Raw genomic sequence first — 18,355 nt, forward strand, 5'->3', positions numbered from 1 at the left:
CATCAATGACAGCCTTTGTCTTCTGCTGCTCCCTCGATTTCTTTAAAAGAGAGGGAACAGAGACCTTTGGCTGCTCTCCAACGCTAGATGCACTGTGTACAGGAGCAACCAGAGCTATAATTAGGTAAAGGACCGACTGGTTCCTCTAATCCCTCCTGAATGATTAAACAGCAACACAGGATTATGGCAGTAATTGAGGCCTAGTTGTGCTCTGTATTTTCCACAATTTCTGAGGGACCTCCTGAGGGCTTCACGTAAGGCACCTGCGTTTATTAACTGGGTTCAGCTTTTGGTTTGGTTCACAAATGGTTTATTTCTTTATGAATAATGAGATTTGCTCACAAGTCAGTAGTGACAGGGTTCCCAACCTTTTCAGGACTTTGCCAGGACAACCATTCCACACTTCTGTACATTCCAAAAAAAAAAAAAATCACACAAAGGATATTACACATATTACACACTGTAAGACATGATGCCAGTATATCTGTCCACATGACCAGTCTAGCACTGCAAGCTTCAATAAACAGAACTTCAGCGGCTAAAAAGACGCAGTGGCTCAACAACTCAACTTTTCCAAGATCTCACACATTTTTCCAGGATATTTTTAGCAATTTGTCTTATTTTCCGTATATTTCCATGACTGGAAAACAACTCTCTCAATTTCTAGGTTTTCCAGATCTTTCAGGGCACGTAGGACCCTTGAGTAGCTAATGCTCCACTCTGGTGTCATTCAATGTTACTGAAAAGCCAGTGGTAACTAGGTAACCATTTGCAGGCACACTGGTATGATAGTAGCCGTATAGCTTTCAGCTGAAAGTAGTGGAAACCTCTTAGCAATCTTCTAGACCAGTGATCATCTTCAGTGGTAAGACTGAACTCTCTCTCCTGAAAAGGAAAAAGCTCGACCTTAGTCTTTGTGTCCCAGCACTGAATCAGCACCCAAAGCTGCTCGGGGTCTTCTCACCCCAGCACACCCCCACAGCTCCAAATCCCGTGCGGTAACCCGGCCTGCCTCCGCCACATTCCTTCCACAACACCTCTCTCAGATAAAGCTCGGCAAACTTTTCACCCTCTTTCCCTGCTTGCCCGCTCGCCGCATACACACCTACACGAACATGCTCACAGGCATTATGTCACCAAAGGGACTTGTTTATTTCAATGTTAACAACACAAACAGCGCCGGCGTTCTCCGGACTAATTTAACGTGAGCGCTTCCGGTAATAATGTGCTCTACTGGATAGAAGCAGGGTGATCTTATCTAGGGTTTAACAGCCAACTTCAAACAATGAAATCAGCCAACTCAATTAATAGAGAGAGTTGGAAGAAGTCAGTTGGGAAGTGGGTAAAGCGTACACACACAAGCACACACACATACTGAGGAAGGAAGATAGAGAGAAGCCAGAGACAGGGAGAATTGAAGAGCCACAGCAGAGAGAAAGAACGAGAGAGAGAGAGAGAGAGAGAGAGAGAGAGAGAGAGAGAGAGAGAGAGGGAGAGGGAGAGGGAGAGAGAGAGAGAGAGAGAGAAAAAGAGAGAGAGAGAAGCCAGAGACAGGGGAATTAGAGCTACAGCAGAGAGAGAGAGAGTGAGAGAGAATGAAGGAGCTACAAGAGAGAGACAGACACAAAGAGAGATAGAAGGAGCCAAACAGCCAGAAAAGCTACAGCAGAGAGAATGAGAGAGAGAGAGAGAGAGAGAGAGAGAGAGAGAGAGAGAGAGGGCGAGCGAGAGGGTGAGAGAGAGTGAGAAAAAGAGAGAGAGAAAGAGAAAGCCAGAAACAGTGAGACTAAAGAGCTACAGCAGAGAGAATCAAGGAGCTACGAGAGAGAGAGAGAGAGAGAGAGAGAGAGCAGGGACAAAGAGAGACAGAGAGAGAAGCTAGAAACAGGGTGAATTATAGCTACAGTTAAGGGAAAGAATGAGAGAGAATCAAGGAGCTATGAGAGAGACAGTGACAAAATGGGAGGGGAAGAAAGAGGGAGAGAGATAGGAAGAGACAGAAAGAGAGAGAAGTCAGAGACAGGGAGAATTAAAGAGCTACAGAGGAGAAAAAGAGGACGAGAGACAGAGGCGAGACACAGGTAGGAATAAAGAGATACAGCAGAGAGAGAGAGAGAGAGAGAGAGAGAGAGAGAGAGAGAGAGAGAGAGAGAGAGAGAGAAAGAGAGAGAGAGACAGGAAGGCGAAGACAGAAAGAATTTAAAGGCAGATTTATGTTTTCATTGCCTCTCCCATCCCACGGGACATCAGCTGAACTCACGGGCTGCAGACAGCTAATCTTTTGTTAAAGGGAAATAAACACAGAGTTAGCCACCGTTTTATAGCCACTGATCCAGGGTGGATGATAAAAGATCCAGCAGGCCCGAGCCACGCGGCGTAATGACCCTGAGAGCGCCCCACAATTTATGCTCCCTGCCCCTCTGTCATCGCTCTACACTAAAACTCCCTGTTACTCATTTACTGCAAGGGAGGGACTGAGACTTCATAAAGGCTAAGAAACAACGTCAGAGAGCGAAAATGCACCACAGTCTCGCACTAAGCAACTGATCTTAGAACTGTCGGCCACAGTCTTGCATTTCCACTCAGTGTTTTGTAATGAGCCTGTCAAAAGGCTGATGACTAAACTACCTATTGTCTTTAGCTGATTTATGAAAAAGAATCAGGTGGAAAATTCTTAAAGCCATGAACATTACTATAGTGTCATTACCTTAAAAGCCATTCAGCTTGATTAATTGCCATGGACTTAGAGATTCATCAATATTGGAATTATGGGCCGGTGCTGATATTTGATAGGTTTCTTGTACGTATCAACTGATGGTGATGCTAATTCTGACAAAACTTTACTTCATAGGTCAGAACAAACCATCCAGAAGCCAGCTTTACAAGAGAAGAAAAAAAACCTTCTTTAACTTTCAATGTAAAAAGACTCTATTTCAAGTCATTTTGGAGCATTTCTATTGGTCCATTCATCATGACATTTTTAGACAATGTAAAGAACTGGTATAAAAGAAAAATGAGATTCAAGATTTTAGTGATAATTAAAAAAGAAAAAACGAATGCACAAATATAATGTCAATGTCATGCAAAATTCTCACACAAAAACGCTTTCAATATTTACATAATCAATGTAATTTAAATCTGGCATTTGTTAAAATCTCATAATGAATACACCAACAAAAATGCTTCAAAGTGACTTAATATAATATTATATTACACTCACTTCCACTGAAAGTTTAGAAGGTTTTTTCCTTCTTCTGTGAAACTGCCAGTTGGAGATGCAAGGTTTTTCCATGGTAGTGATGATAGTGTTTCCGCCACATTTATTTTGCAGCAGCAGTCTGTCGCTGCAAAATGACTGCTGCTGCTCCTTCAGAATTTTATAAAATGTCATGAACTCGCAATTACAAAACTCTGCAGAGGGCTTTTCCTTTAAAGTTAGGATCCAGAAAGTGGACCTGGGCTTTCTATCTCTTTGCACCTGAGTAGTGGGAGGGAGAAATATAGACGGGGGAGGAGAGAGAGGAGAGAAAGGCAGATGAAACTAGTTTACGGAAAGTTGGCGAGGATTTACAGTTGAAAATACATTTGAACAAAAATGGAAAACTACTGTTTGTAATGGAGGAATGCACACAGGTGCACAACATTAAGTTATAGCCATATAGAGACCACAGAAAGCCACATGTGACTTAAAGTTTACTCAGAGAAAGGCAGCCAGACTTTTTGTAAACAAACAAATGCTAAGGCCAAGTAACCGTAGCTCACTAGCTTTATATCCTAGCCCTGTACAGCTCGTATCCACATGCATAAATGGATCTCAATAAATCTAATATCTAAATTAGTATTGGAGAGAAATATAATGTGCATTTCTGTAGGACTACAAATACAGTCAAATAAATAATATACACACAGTCTTAACTTAACTACTGATCCCACATTACTAATAACCAGAAAACCGAATGCTTCAATTCATTAATTACGCCCCAGATACCATTACAAAAGAAACCAGGATCAAAAAAACTAGTCCCATGTTGTGTTGATCAAATCCATGCTCTAAAAAAAATTACTGCCATCAAACCACACTGGAGTTACTCCAAACTACATGGAAGAAGGGTCTTACTGAAACTTGACTGACATATCCTAGATTCTTATTGAGTACACCTAGTAACCAGACAGCTCCTAAAGCCCAGATACCCACAACAATGACTTCATGAATGCTTTCACTGCTAAACATGGAAATAATAAGCCTTTTGGCTTCACAGTGCACATTCAGCCTTACCCTGCTACTAACAGCTACCAACAGACCAGTATAACCCCCTCAAAACTCAAGTGCTGTCACCGAGACCAAAAGGACAACAGAGGCAAGCTGTCAGATTACATAAAATCTCAAGGGCTTTTGAGTTGCACCAAATGCTTCTGTGAAAAATTCGGGTTCCTTAACTCTAATCTCTTATTTCATGCACATATGGGTAACATTAGCAGAAGAGTCTCCTCCAAAGAAGAAAAAATTGATAAGAAATACTCTCTTCAAACAGTGCAGAGAAACTAGTTCATGCCTTTGTTCTGCTTTGCTGTCTGGGAGCTCTAAGTGGCTAAGCAAGCTCCAGGTAGTCCCCAGTGCAGATAGACATTACTGTTGTGCACATTTCCTATATTAATCCTATTTTGCTGACACTTCACCGGCTGCCAGGTAAATTCTACATGTATGTGTGTGTGAATATCTCCAATCTAAAGACTTTTTGGGGAAAAGCTAAAGATCTTTATAGATCTCTATATACAGAGCTTTATAGTTATGAGATGCATAGATTTTTTCAGATTTTCCAGTTTTGCTTTTTTTGCAAAGGCAATAATAGACTATTATACACGCTTATAGCTAGGCTTTGTTTAATATTACTTATCTAAGCAGTGTGTTTGTCTATAAAAGTCTATCTAACATTATAATAAACATAAATAAACACATGCAGCAATAAGAGGCAAGTAGTGATGTGCTCGGTATAGTTATTGATATGTTGGTTCAGTAAGGAAAACACTAAACTTTGGACCCATATGGATTTGTTTAGTTCCTCTAGCAGCTTTCCTGATTTACTGTAATGAAGGACTGATCAGAAAAATTGGGTATTAAATGGTAACTGTAGATAGCATAACAATTACCAACCTGATGCTCCTGCTGCTTCATCCAATGTTGCAGCATGCTGATGTACTTCTGTCGTGGCTTCTGCAGGCCTACTGGACATGATTAAGACATGGAGCTATGCGTTTTTGCCCTTCACATTTTGCGCCAGAGAAGAAACTAATTTGGATGGTGCAGAGGTTTTATTAAAGAGTCTGTCTGTTTTAAACTCTTAACTGTAAGGATTTGTATCTAGCCTCCAAACCCTACATTAACTCCCTTTCTCAATGTTCTAAACCCTCCCTATGCTCATGTGAATCTTCATATCTCTCTGTTCGATTTTCTGACACAGAGAATATAGCTGGTTTTGGTGAATGGACATATGTCCAGCACTAAGGTCTCAAATAAAACCACCTCAGGGTGTTGTACTGCCCCCCTTGCTTTTCATTATGTACACAGGCAGATGCAGGTCTTCGAGAGGGCAGTAAAGGTTTCTGATGACGCTGCCATATTGTATCTTCAGATCACTGGTTGTGCCCAACCTGCTTTTCTTTTGTGGTGTGATGACAACTTCCTTGACCTTTATTGTGTCTAAGAAATAAATAATTGATTTTAAGCAAAATAGCAAGGAGTCAAATGCTAGGAAAAGAGGTTGTAATTATGTAAGTATTTGGGTACAGAGCTTGAAATTTTATGCAAACACAGATTTGTTTGTCAAGAAGACCCAACAATGAACTCACTTACTGCGGAAGTTGAATTTTTTCAGTGTCTGTGATCCTATGCTATGTAATCTTTAGAGACATGGGCTCCCTGTGGAAGAAGTGGCCCACAAAGCAGAAGAATTATCAGTCAATCATATTCTGTCAAGTGAATTTACTATAATGCCCTCAGGTTGACGTTACAATGTGGCCATTAGAAGAACAAATCACTCCAAGTATTTTATCCCTTCTGCTATTAAGCTATTAAATGCTGCTAATAGCCTTTTATAATGATTGTTATAGCCGCTTATAATTTCCTTACACTGACCTTTCACTGACCTTTCACTGACCTATGTATGTTCATCTATTGTTTCTAACGTAATATATGCAAATATATATATATATATATATATATATATATATATATATATATATATATATATATATAAATTGTGTGTATAAATGGGATAAGTTGCAAATGAACTTAACTGAATCAGCATGGTTTCATATGCAAACATCTTCAAACAACACAATCAGTAGTCCACCACTTTCAACACTGGTCAGTGGCCATCATATATCCTCCCTATATGACCTTAGTGCCCCCGTTTTATACATTTACTAATTCCACTCTCTGGTGCTTAAGGAAGTTTTTCCTTAACACTTTGAAATCTCCACTTGAATTTCTGAAGAGCTGCTTTGTAAGCATGCTTATTGTAGAAGGTGCTATAAAAATAAAATGAGGCTGAATTGAAAAAGTGCCCACAGCTGGAGCTGTTCTGTCAAGAGAAAGAGTTTTGCTGACATTGAAAATGGACGAGGTCTCTGAGCAACTGGTTGAGGGGGAAAAGAAACTGCTTAAACTGATTGCTAAGCAAATGGGAAAGGTTGGTTTTTGAACAAAAAATACTGTTTCAGGCTGGTAAAAGTAACGAAAAGGACTTTTCAATACATGCAATACCAAAATCATGAATGTCATTATTGATGCTGCTTCTCTCTTCGTGCTTCTGATAATGCTGCTGCTTGTAATGCATCTGAATAATTTCAGCAAAGGTAGTTCATCCACGTATGGACCTTTTACTGAGTATATAACTCCAGTAACCCCTCACAGGCCTCAAGCATCCCAAAAGTCTCATACACCGAGTGCCCTCGGACTGCAAGCACCCACATCCGTCGGCCACAACTACACATCAACCCAATGCAAAACGGTATCGAAAAGTATTGATGTGTATCTTTCTCAAACTGCTGGCTCACTACCTTCTGAGCCCAATGCTTTTGCAGATGTCCTGAGAAAGCAAAATGAGATCATTGAGCTTCTAATTGAACAACAAGAGGTGTCTCGTCTTCCAGTCAGAGAAATACCTGTTCAGTGGTGATCCTTTTCAGTTTAGATTTTTCATCAAAGCCTTTGAGCAAAGCAGAGCAAAGCAACACAAACAATCTGCAAGTCAAGCTTCATTACTTGGAACAAATCACAAAAGGTCAGCCCAGAAATCTTGTGCAAAGCTATTTGTGCATAGATCCTCAAAGAGCAAACACAGAGGCAAAATAATAAATTCAATGGAACTTTGGAGACAAATTTAAGATAACATCTGCATTCATGGATAAAGCATTAAATTGGTGTAAAGGCTTGATGTAAAGGCTGAGGATGGCCCAGCACAGAGATCAAATTCTTTTTTGTGTGTGTGTTTCTCCGGTTTCTACAGGTTCTACAATGCCCTACAAGAAGTTAAGTAGATGGGGGAAAATGGAAATCTAGTTACATGAAAGAACTGAGCATTGTTGTGTCCAAATGATCTGTTAAACTTCCTAAAGTTCATTGCATCCCAAGCCACAACTGCAATACACCCTGGTTTTCGCAAATCCAAAAGTATCCTGAAGTAAAAAAAGCCCTCAATAACCACCCAACTAGGGCTGCACCATATCGGAAAACAATGGCCTAATGGTGATCAATAAAGACCTTGTGGAACACAGAGAGGTGGTTCACATCTTCGGCGCTATGTCAAACCCAAGCTGTGCTTCATTCCCCTTTGCTAAAGACAACTGACATTAAGATAAGATAAGTATACTGAGAACGTTGCTGGCCCGTCCTTAAATAGTGGCTACATTATGGAACCATGTTGAAACCATTTAAACAATTAACAGAGTTTAACATTTTCCACCATTTTGTGCTTTAACTCCATGTGCTAACCTCAATCTAGACTCCAGTCTAAAAACTGAATTTTATGGGTTAATACAGAATTTTAATTTTATTAAAAATAGTTTTTAATACAAAATTGTCCATTTTAATATTTTATACTAAATTGTCAATATTGTATACAAAATAATAAAATAATACGTGTGACATACCTCATATCTCTACATCCACCAGAGGAAGTGACATTACAGAGTTCAGGCCATGTATTTGATTAGAACTGTTTGCAGATTTTGTGCATTTTTAAATCAGAGGTAGCAGAGTTGACCAGAACCCTGGGACATAAAGTATATTTTTGATTACTGAAATGACATATTCTGCAAACAATAAATACTATATGCAATTGTGACTTCATAATTGTTAATATAATAATAAAAATTTAACTTTTTTCTTTTATTTTATGTACAATTCAAGATGAGTCAATCAGGAGGCAAAGACAGTCAACAATATGTGACATTTATAATAGTGAACCATTCATGTAATTAGTATTACTATTCAAAACTGATTCAATACAGATTGTTTTTGTTTGGAAAAATAACAAAAGGTTTATCTGGGAGACGTGGCATGAACCCCCAATTCTAGAATGACCCCACTAACACTATTCAAAATAACTTTAACAGTGATGACTGCCTGAAGTTCACTGACACTGCTTCCCAGCTTTTGCTGTTTCCCTGTTTAAGCTCACAGAAATATGCATCAAATATGTTTTTTTTTTTCACTTAATAAACAGAACTCGTTGTTCTGTGCTTGCTGGAATTCCTGAGGAAGACAAAGCTAAAGCTATACACCTGATCTTGACAGAGATCAGCTACGCATGGAAAGAGCTCTTGGTATTCAATAAGATGTCAAACGTGATGCTTTCACTTTCAGCATAGCAATTAAACCCCAAACAAGTTATCTTATCCATTGTGAGCTCAATCTATGGTCCCCTAGGCCTGGCACCAGTCATTCTACCAGCCAAGTAAAGGCTTGGGTAAAGTCAAGATGGGATGGATGGAGGAAATCCCACAAGACTCAGCACAAAGATGGCAGAAATGGCTGCATGGTTTGCTTTAACTGAATACTTTCAGTGTAGACAGATATATTACCCCCAATGACTTCAGGAAGATAGCAATTGCCAGTTAAGATGGACTTGGTGCAGTGTCCTACCTCAAGCATACAAACAATAGTAGGGTGGGGAAAGTAGCTCCATTAACATAAACCACCAGACAGCACGGCTGTTCCCAAGTACACTGGAGGCACTACAACATTTAAAACATACACTTTAAGTATTTGGACACCTGCTTGTTCATTGTTTCTTCCGAAACTGCTTAGGGAAGGCTTTCTTTTAGACTTTAGAGTATTTGCAGTATCTTGTTGCATTCAACAACAAGAGCGTTAGTGGGGTAAGGATCTCATCCAGACTCCCCAACTCATCCCAAAAGTATTTGATGTTGCACCATCACACCCCAGTACACAGTTCCATTGTAACACTGCTCAAAGCTGGAGTGCCTTATACCCCTCTATAGCACATGCCTGGCATTAGGCATGGTGCCAATAGGTTTCTGTTTATCTGCTCCAGAAAGTCCTATTTTATTGCCAATATTTCTAGGACTAGGAATTTTCTAGGACTGTGTGTGTGTGTGTGTGTGTGTGTGTGTGTGTGTGTGTGTGTGTGTGTGTGTGTGTGAATTTGCACATCTGTGTCAGCAATGAGTTTGCAACTTAAAGTAGCTGAATGCATTCATTAGGGAAGGATGTCCACAAACATTGGGACATATAGTCGATATAGCAAACAGGATCCCCATTTTTTGAGTCTTATTAAAGATAGAGACACATCAGCACCAAACTGAATTTTGCAGATGCAGATCACATGGCATGTTCACCAAACTATTTCAAACCTGGACCCAAAGGGGCCCAATATTATTCTCCCAGTCTCAGTATCAGTGTCACCAAACAGAAGCAGTCAAAATAGGTGTGGTTCCTGATGCTGACCCATAAGTAAAAACTAATATCACAGCATGTGCTGTAGTCTTAAACCAAGGATACTGTCCTACAAGTTAGCTTCTAAATTACGTTTCATCTTGGAGAAATCTTTAACAAGCAGTGGCATGGACAGTAAAGAAGTTAAAGAAGTACTTCAGAAATGGTAACAAGAAAGAAAGAGTACAAAAGTACAAACCACTTTTTTCAATCAGCAGAGAGCCAAGCAAAAGAACAAACAAGATATCCAGGGACTGTCAACTGAAGACTTGGCTGAAGAAGAAAATGCCTTTGTGCGTTCTGTACAAAGCCAGTCATTCCAAGGAGAAATTGCTGCATTGCAGAAAGACGCTGTTGAGAAATCTAGTTCTCTGTACAAATTTGATCCAGTGATTGTGGATGGAGTTTTAAGAGTGGACAGTAGACTAAGCAATTCAGCTTTACCAAAAGGAATGAAATCTCCGGCAATTTTGCCAAAAAATAGTCATATCTCAAATGTCATTCTTCAATACGCCCATGAAAAGGTGGGTCACGGCTGGAGAAATCACACACTCTCTACTCTCTCTTCGTCATCTTTACAGAATACCTCAAGCTAACTCTGCAGCCAGAACAGTCACTGAACAGTGCTTTATATGCCCGCTGCCGTGTCAAAAGCCAATTGAACAAAAAATGGTGGATCTGCCAGCTGCCAGAGTCACTGTAGATCAGCCTCTGTTCACAAACTGCGTGTCGGAATAGATTACTATGGACCATGACCATTGACATGAAAAGAGGACGATCCATGGTTAAAAGATATGGTGTTTTATTCGCCTGTTTGACATGCCGTGCATGATATCTATGATATTTGAAAATTTATATTAGAACCTAACAAATCAGGGTCTGGATTCACAAAATGTTCTTTAATGCAACTCTACGACAAAATCTTAGTTCTCAAATATTCTCTTTAATATTATTATAAATTATTTTCTTAAGATCCTCTTGAGACACTCACTGTTGTTCTCTTATTTAGGCCAATTGTAACAGATTTTTGTTGTATTTTACAGCTTATCCTAAACAATGAAAATCAACATTTAAAATTTCCCAATAATTAGTTAAATCTATATAAACAAATGCCAGGCATGAAATGTCATTTTGTAAACACTAACAGTACTTTCAGAACAATCTCTGGCTCTCTACATTTTTAGAGGCTTTCATTTGAAACTTTTACACTCTTTACTAAAGTTTAAGGCCATATTGTACAAGGCCACAATCGTTCTTAGAATCAATCTTAAGTAAAAAAGTTATGCATAAAAATCTCATTTCAATTTCAATACATTTTTAAGCATAAAGTTATTAAAAAAAAAGAACATCCAAGAAGAATTTCTTTCTTTTTTTTTTATCCAGTTGCAGATCTGGAGACAACATTGTGAATTCTAACCATGAACTGGTGCAAGCTGTTAAAGACCTAAACTAAAGCAAAATGCAAGACACTCTTAAACAGGATGGCCTAAAGCAGACCTTCAACCCTCTTCATGGTTGGCATGGACCCTCATTTCTGCTGTGTTTCTGAGAATGGCAAGTTCAGCAAGTAAAGAAAGTGATCCATTCTGTGGCCCACAGGTGTCATTAAAACTATGACTGATTGTAATGGATTTGTACGACGTGTTCTTCTAAAGACGCATAAAAAATGAATTCGAATGACCTATCAGCAAATTATGCTGCGTTATGTTACTGGAAGCCATATAATTTGGACCTGGACTCACATATGAATGAAGTGTTAGCCCAAGTCAAGAATACTGCATGAAATTGAAAAGAACATGTCTAGGAATAATAATAACATACACTGGATCTTATTATAGTTACCAGGTTTATGCTAACTTGATTAATTGCTGGGGGGTTAAAGCCATGGTAAGCAACAATATTTAAATTCAAATTTTAATATGAACCCATTTTGGATATGTGTTTAATAGATCAAGTTCTTAATAGTCATGGTTTGTGATGCTATTTATTCTTGGCATTTTTTTTTTTATTTGAACGGTGTATGTGCTATTGTGCATGATGTATGTGAGGTTATGTTTATTGGGTGGGTTTTTCCTCCTAAGGCCAGAAAACTGTGATGGAGTGGTAAATGTGGGTCCCTTTGCTGCAGTTCTGACTGCTTTACAACAAATCTCTTCATTTCATCCACTGCCTCCACTTTACTCACCCTCACATATTTACTGCAGTTCATATTTATTGGAACTTTGGCGTTAACTAATTAACATTTGTTTTGGCACAGTATAATCACTCAAACTAGTCAAAAGCTGTTGGCGGAATCATGTGCAAATGTACCGCAGACACCACAGGCACTTTGTACTTTTGTAGCCAAAATCCAGCAATTGGACCCTCGACCACATTGTAATTTGGTTCAGCCACAACATTTCTCTGCCCTCTAATTACGCAGCACACAAAGGCAGCACCAAAACAAGCAACTCAACCATCTGGAGGCTTTAAAATAACCGCTGCCTCAGTGAAGCCCTCGCCACTGAATTCCTGTCTTTTCCGCCACCTGGACAGTTGTCTGATGAAACTTCTTAATTGGTTTCGAATCTGTAGAGGTTGTTCCTGCACCAAAACTAGGCCAAAAGTATGTCTTGGATCCCTTGTGGCATGGCCCTCTAGCCGTACGGCCCCCTCGGCCTGGTCTGAATGGCTCCTCTGTGTGACCAGCCAAGGATCTGCCAGCGGACCCTCTCTTTGTTGGGTGAATGGGCACAGCTAGGCCACGTCTTAAGGCACACTAATGTACCATGGCTGGACCACAAAGGCTGTGTGGTAATTTGCCAGGGATAATGGCATGCCTTTAATTTGGCTTGGGGTGAAACAGAGCCTTAAAGCGCCCTTATAGATGAGGAGTCCCATTCTAGGTCTTACTCCATTCATATTTTAAAAGAGCTTGTTTTCTTCCGGCTCATTGTCATCCTAAATCCAATATCTGCAAACAACAGGACGAGAAAAAGAAAACAAGATGGCAGCGTCTTGGCCCCGTTATACAGGGAACAGGACACCATAAAAACAAACAGAATGGAGCTTCTTCATGAGAGGCGAGTGAGCGAGGACCACAGACTCTGTTGCAACACTGATGTAATTTGGGGAACATTTAGGTCACAGACGGAATCAGGTTCTGGGAGAAGGTACAGTGGAATCTAATGAGGGGAACTGGCACCGGTGGGGCTTGTGGCAAAGGGGAGGCCAGTGCTTGGGGAAGTATGCTAAGCAGGTTAAAGGCCTGGCCTGCCTGTCGCAGAACGGGTCGAGGAGAAATTCAGAGGAGTCAGCGCTGGAACTCCAGGTACTCTGTGCTTCGTTATCTCACATCCTCAGACAAGCCATGTGCTCTTCTCAAAAGAAATGGCAGCCCCAGAGGACAGTACGCTTTTATCCCGGCCAAGCTGGCTGTGAAACTATATCTGCCTTCCGCCATGACGGCAAATGTAGTACTATATTACATGAGTCTGCAGTGAACTTTACACACAGGTCTGCACCTTTATGAAAAAGAAGAAGGACAAAAAAGGCAACGTTATGTATCAGACAGTTACACATCAATGCTCAAGTTTTGATAAGCCCACAAACAGCCAATTAAACATAGCAGCATGTTAGGCAGACTCCCACAGCTCCTGAAATTACTGCTCTTTGTGGAGGGGAAAAAGCTTCAGGCTGTGTTTCACCATTAACAGTTGCAATGAAGTTTTCAGCACTTTCTCGCTCTCCACAGAACCACTCCTTTTCAAAACATTAATTTTCTGAGACAGCATAAAGGGATTTCACATAAAAGCCTGACTGACTTCCTACAGGGACACAATCGCAGAGCCGGCGAGAGGAAAAAGCGGAGAGGTGAGGGGACTAAAGGGTTGCAAGAGTTCGAAACAGAGAACAGCTTCTCTCAAACTTTCTCTGAGCTTCAAGGCAGATGGTGGTCTTCCATCCTGACTTTGGTGTCTGTCTAGGAGTGCTTGCTAAGTTCAAAAGCGTGACTGCAGAAGCACAGATGGTAGTCTAGCAAAGCAGTGGCAGTCCTCAGCATTAGGAATGTGACGGGTGCTGGTTTTAATAATACATGCTGGTTTTACTGATAGTCATGCTGGTTCAAATTTGAGTCACTTTGATAATTATACACAATTAGTGTGTGTGTGTTTTAGTTCAGAGACAAGGCTCACTTGCCTGCTTTACCAGTTGTGTAATATGTGGTGCTACCACACTTTTCCTTCCTTTGCATGTGGCATTAGCTTCATAACTCAACACCACCACACAAAAAAATAACACCTAGATGAACCTGAAGGTAAAGTTCCCAGTAAGAATCAGAATATAAACACACATAGATTGAATTATCATTTTACAGCTTTTTATGACTTAAAAGAAGACATAAAACCATCAACTTAGAGCAATCAGTTTATGTGAAATAATTGGAATTGGTATATCTGGATGTTTCTCTTTCACTTTTTGTTCCTGTCTTGCTGCTATTTATTTAACAGTGGATGGAAGTTATTGGTATATTTGATATTGGAGTGGGTGACATGATAAAAATGTTTCAATTTATTTAGACATAAGACATTTTCACCATAAACAACATTTATCACGACACACGTGATTACAGATTAAATGCATCAGTAGCGGCAGATTCTTAAAAAAACTACTATTCAAATATCTGAGTACAATTTTTATTCAGAATCTGCTGCACTTCATCCAGTTAAACCAGACCGATGTACTGTTTTGTAATGAAAGGTGCAGTTGACCTGCAGTGTTCTTTAAGCACTCATGTTAGCAGGCCTAAGATTCTCCACAACAGGGTGCTGTAAGTACTCAAATAGCTTTTGGTGCTTTGAACAATGTCATTTTTGTCTGTAGCGTATTTCTAGTTGTATTTAACCAAACTTCATTTGGTCTTTTACAGTACTTCGGCTACTTTTCATAGAATCCATAGCTCTGATGTAGCATGTTTATAACATACTGTCACTCTCACGCAATCTTTTAAAGGATGTCAGTGAAAATATATTTGATTCCAAGTCATTTTGGAGCATTTCTATTGGTCCGTTCATCATGAAATTCCGGAGACATGAACTCCACAGAACCACCTGTGGTTTCAGTCTTGAATTTTTCATCAATACAAATTAAGAATAGCTGCATCAGTATGTACTGTTTTTAATGTAAATACTCACTGCTTGTTTACATTATGTGATTTTCTTTTTTTCCAAATCTAACCTTTATTTAACCAGGTCCTTTTTTTATTCGGAGAATCAGCCAAAATAGGACACCATTAACAGTTACAGGGATTCTAAAATCAAGCATAACAAACAGACATCCAGAAATTTACATAACTATGTTCAAAACAAACACAGTACCAAATCGATAATACAAACATAACATAACATATCCAGCTATGCGTATACTTCCGCTTTAAACTCACTCAAGGAGACAAAATCATTACGCTGTAATTTGTTCCGAAAGTCGTCCACAATTATGGTGCAAAATAGGAGAAAGATTCTTCTCCCAATTCTAAATTAATATTGGGTACCTGGTAGAGCAGCCTTTTAGAATAATGCAAATCATCAAGTCATTAGTCTAAAACATTGTCTAAAACACTTAAAAACGTAGCTTGTACAAGTGTTTTCAGAGCTGCACAATCCAGGCAGATCCTATTACAATAACCAAACAATAAATCGCAAATCAAATTAAATCAAATCAAATTTATTTGTATAGCATTTTTTTTTACAACCGGTGTTGTTACAAATCAGCTTTACAGAAACAGTAATCAGTAAAAAGACTGAAATCAACAACATTAGAAGGCATGAAAGACCCCCCCCCCCCCCCCTTTGGGAGTCCAAACCATCAAGATGTACTGCTCAAGTGAACAAAATATTCGCAATATGTCCATATGTCCATATTCATGGTGCAGTGTAACCTTTTATAATCATATTAGAGATGTAGAGATGTAGTAGAGTAAGAAGAATGAGAGTAATGTTTAAGTCAATCCTGATGCCTAAAGTTTCTCCCATATGGTGAGATATACAGTTCATTATTCAACAATGGTATCGGACTGGTATCAGGTCTCAACCAATATGCAAAGTTTATGTATCAGTATCAGAACTGAAAAAGGCGATGGGTGCATCCCTAATTTTAACAAGGTCATTATTGGTTTAATCACAGTACATTTCCACACTGCCCCATTTCTACTCGGCACCCCGGATTCAAATGTAATGGTTAAATCTCTCAACATGTGGTTTACAGCCAAGGACTTGACTGCAGAGGTCATGTCATGCGGTAAGTGTATAAAGGGTAACGACACACAGCAGGATGTGTGAAATGCAGAAAGACCTACTTCCAGACAGGCATCACGGGCATGTCATCCTTCAGGGTGCAGAGTTGCTGCAGAAACAGATGGCAATCCTTTTGTAGCCTCTGGGGACAGAAAAAAAGAGAGAGAGAAAGGACGTGCATGAGACCTTTTTATGGTGAAATAGCGAGCCACAAACAGTTGTCCCACTCTCAAAAACAAACCGCTTACTAACTTTCTCAAATGGAGTAGAGAGGGAGGCACGTGGAGAGAGTTGGTGAAGTAGAGATATGTGTTGGGGGGGGCATGGTCAAAATAAAACCTTCCGCAGCAAACGATTTCCTAAGACTCACTCGGAAAAAGCAGCGGCTTTGGGAGACGCACTTGACTGAGAGCATCTGCATCCGTTCTGTGATACCATAGTAACAGCCTCTAGCATCTCCAATTTGCATGCAGGAGGAAAGCAAAAAGCAAAAGGCAATATCTGCATTCATCTCAAACTTTTCATGAAATTGGAAAAAAAGAACCGTAAAAAAAAACAGGACATTGTGCCAAATACAGAAAATCAAAAGCGTGGGTCTTTGTTTCTATGACAACTACCATTTATTGTTCATGGAGCTGCTGTATGACCCCTTTAATTAGCCTATTCTGTATAGTGTTTTTTCTCCTTTTGTGGAACAGCACAGAGTTAGCATGCAAGAAAACAAAATGAGATAACAGTAGGGTTGAGCATGTACTATACTTAGTGCATTATGTACTTGAAGAAGCAACAGAAGGCGAAACAAAAATTTCGCTCCAATGTCTGGACTAGCATCCTCTTTCCTGGAAACCGGAAGCATTCTGGAATGCCTACAAAACTGTAAATGTGGAACATGGGGAGTTGGGTCAGGCTGAACAGCTGCTTTTTGTAGAAACATAATAATTTACTGTGTATTAATTGTCGACATGTACAGATAAATGGCTATAAATGTGGTTTATGTTTGACAACAGAGGACAGCACTCTTAGCCTAGGACTTAAAAGCAACTACCATTAGCTACGCCCTCCCCTCTTCTTCTTACTTTACTTTGATAATATGCCTTACGCTAATAAGATGCCTTGTTTTGATTACTGACAGTCGTTTTCATGGCAAAGGAGATATATTTTGATGAATTGTTACATTTGAGGTGACGTCTCAAATGTGGGGAAATAATTTTCCCACCTGTAAACTGCACTTGAACATCCAACATTATGTTTACAAATGCAAAACTCAGGATAATGCGTAAGTGAAAAGTATAAAAAAGTGAAAAGTGGAACATCACCCATCGGCTTATTCAAGACTTCTGAAACATGCTCAGAATACTATGCATAATATAATGCTACAGAATTATGGTATAGTATATATATATATATATATATATATATATGTATATATATATATATATATATAGAACAGAGGTATGTTATATGTCCTAATGTTTGTCGAAATCCCTTCAAATGAATGCATTCACTTTACTTTAAATTGCACCTATGTTCTGACAAATACAGTTTGTTTAGTCCCTGTAAAAGGACTAAATATGACTCTCTGAAGCACAGCAATGCTCAACATCTAGTAAAAAGCCTTCCCCAAGTAGAGACCCCAACAAACGCAAGACAAAATTTTTTATTGCCCTTAATTTGGGAAGAAACTATTATTGAGTGTCCCAATACTTTTGTCTGTATAGTTTATTATAAGAACACAGGCCATCTAACACACATAACAATAAAATACCACACATGTATGTATAATTATTACCCTCTATGTAATGATCCATTATGCATTTGTCTCTATAACAATTGCCTATGTGAGCTCTGATTGTGACTCTAAGATTAAGTGTGCAGCCTTAGAGGCAATCAAGCTCCTTCCTTCACTGTGACAGGATATTATTCATCAACACAATTGCTGTTTACACTTAACAGCACCCCTCCGATTACGCAGTTGATGAAGGCAGCCCTCTGGAGTCCAGTAATTCATTAATATAAGGCAGGACAGAAAGCTTCCGGAGCGTCTAGGGCTCTTCTTTGCGGCTCTCATGGCCACCAGCCTGCAAGTTCCCCTTGTCTCAGTGGATTCAGCCCAGGTCAGTTCTGT

At 39.5% G+C, this 18,355-nt stretch overlaps 1 protein-coding gene across 4 annotated transcripts in view; it reads right to left on the reverse strand.

The window, feature by feature from the left end:
• The window catches only part of sema5ba (sema domain, seven thrombospondin repeats (type 1 and type 1-like), transmembrane domain (TM) and short cytoplasmic domain, (semaphorin) 5Ba), a 173,118-nt gene that overhangs the window by 121,967 nt on the left and 32,796 nt on the right, over window positions 1-18,355 (reverse strand). For all 4 annotated transcript variants that reach the window (XR_011980028.1, XM_072686122.1, XM_072686117.1 and 1 more), the window contains exon 2: window positions 16,293-16,372. The gene's annotated coding sequence lies outside the window, so the exon portion shown is untranslated. The remainder of the gene's footprint in view (window positions 1-16,292; window positions 16,373-18,355) is intronic.

The sequence above is a fragment of the Salminus brasiliensis genome, chromosome 8 (genome assembly GCF_030463535.1).
Source record: "Salminus brasiliensis chromosome 8, fSalBra1.hap2, whole genome shotgun sequence".
In the NCBI taxonomy this organism is placed as follows: domain Eukaryota; kingdom Metazoa; phylum Chordata; class Actinopteri; order Characiformes; family Bryconidae; genus Salminus; species Salminus brasiliensis.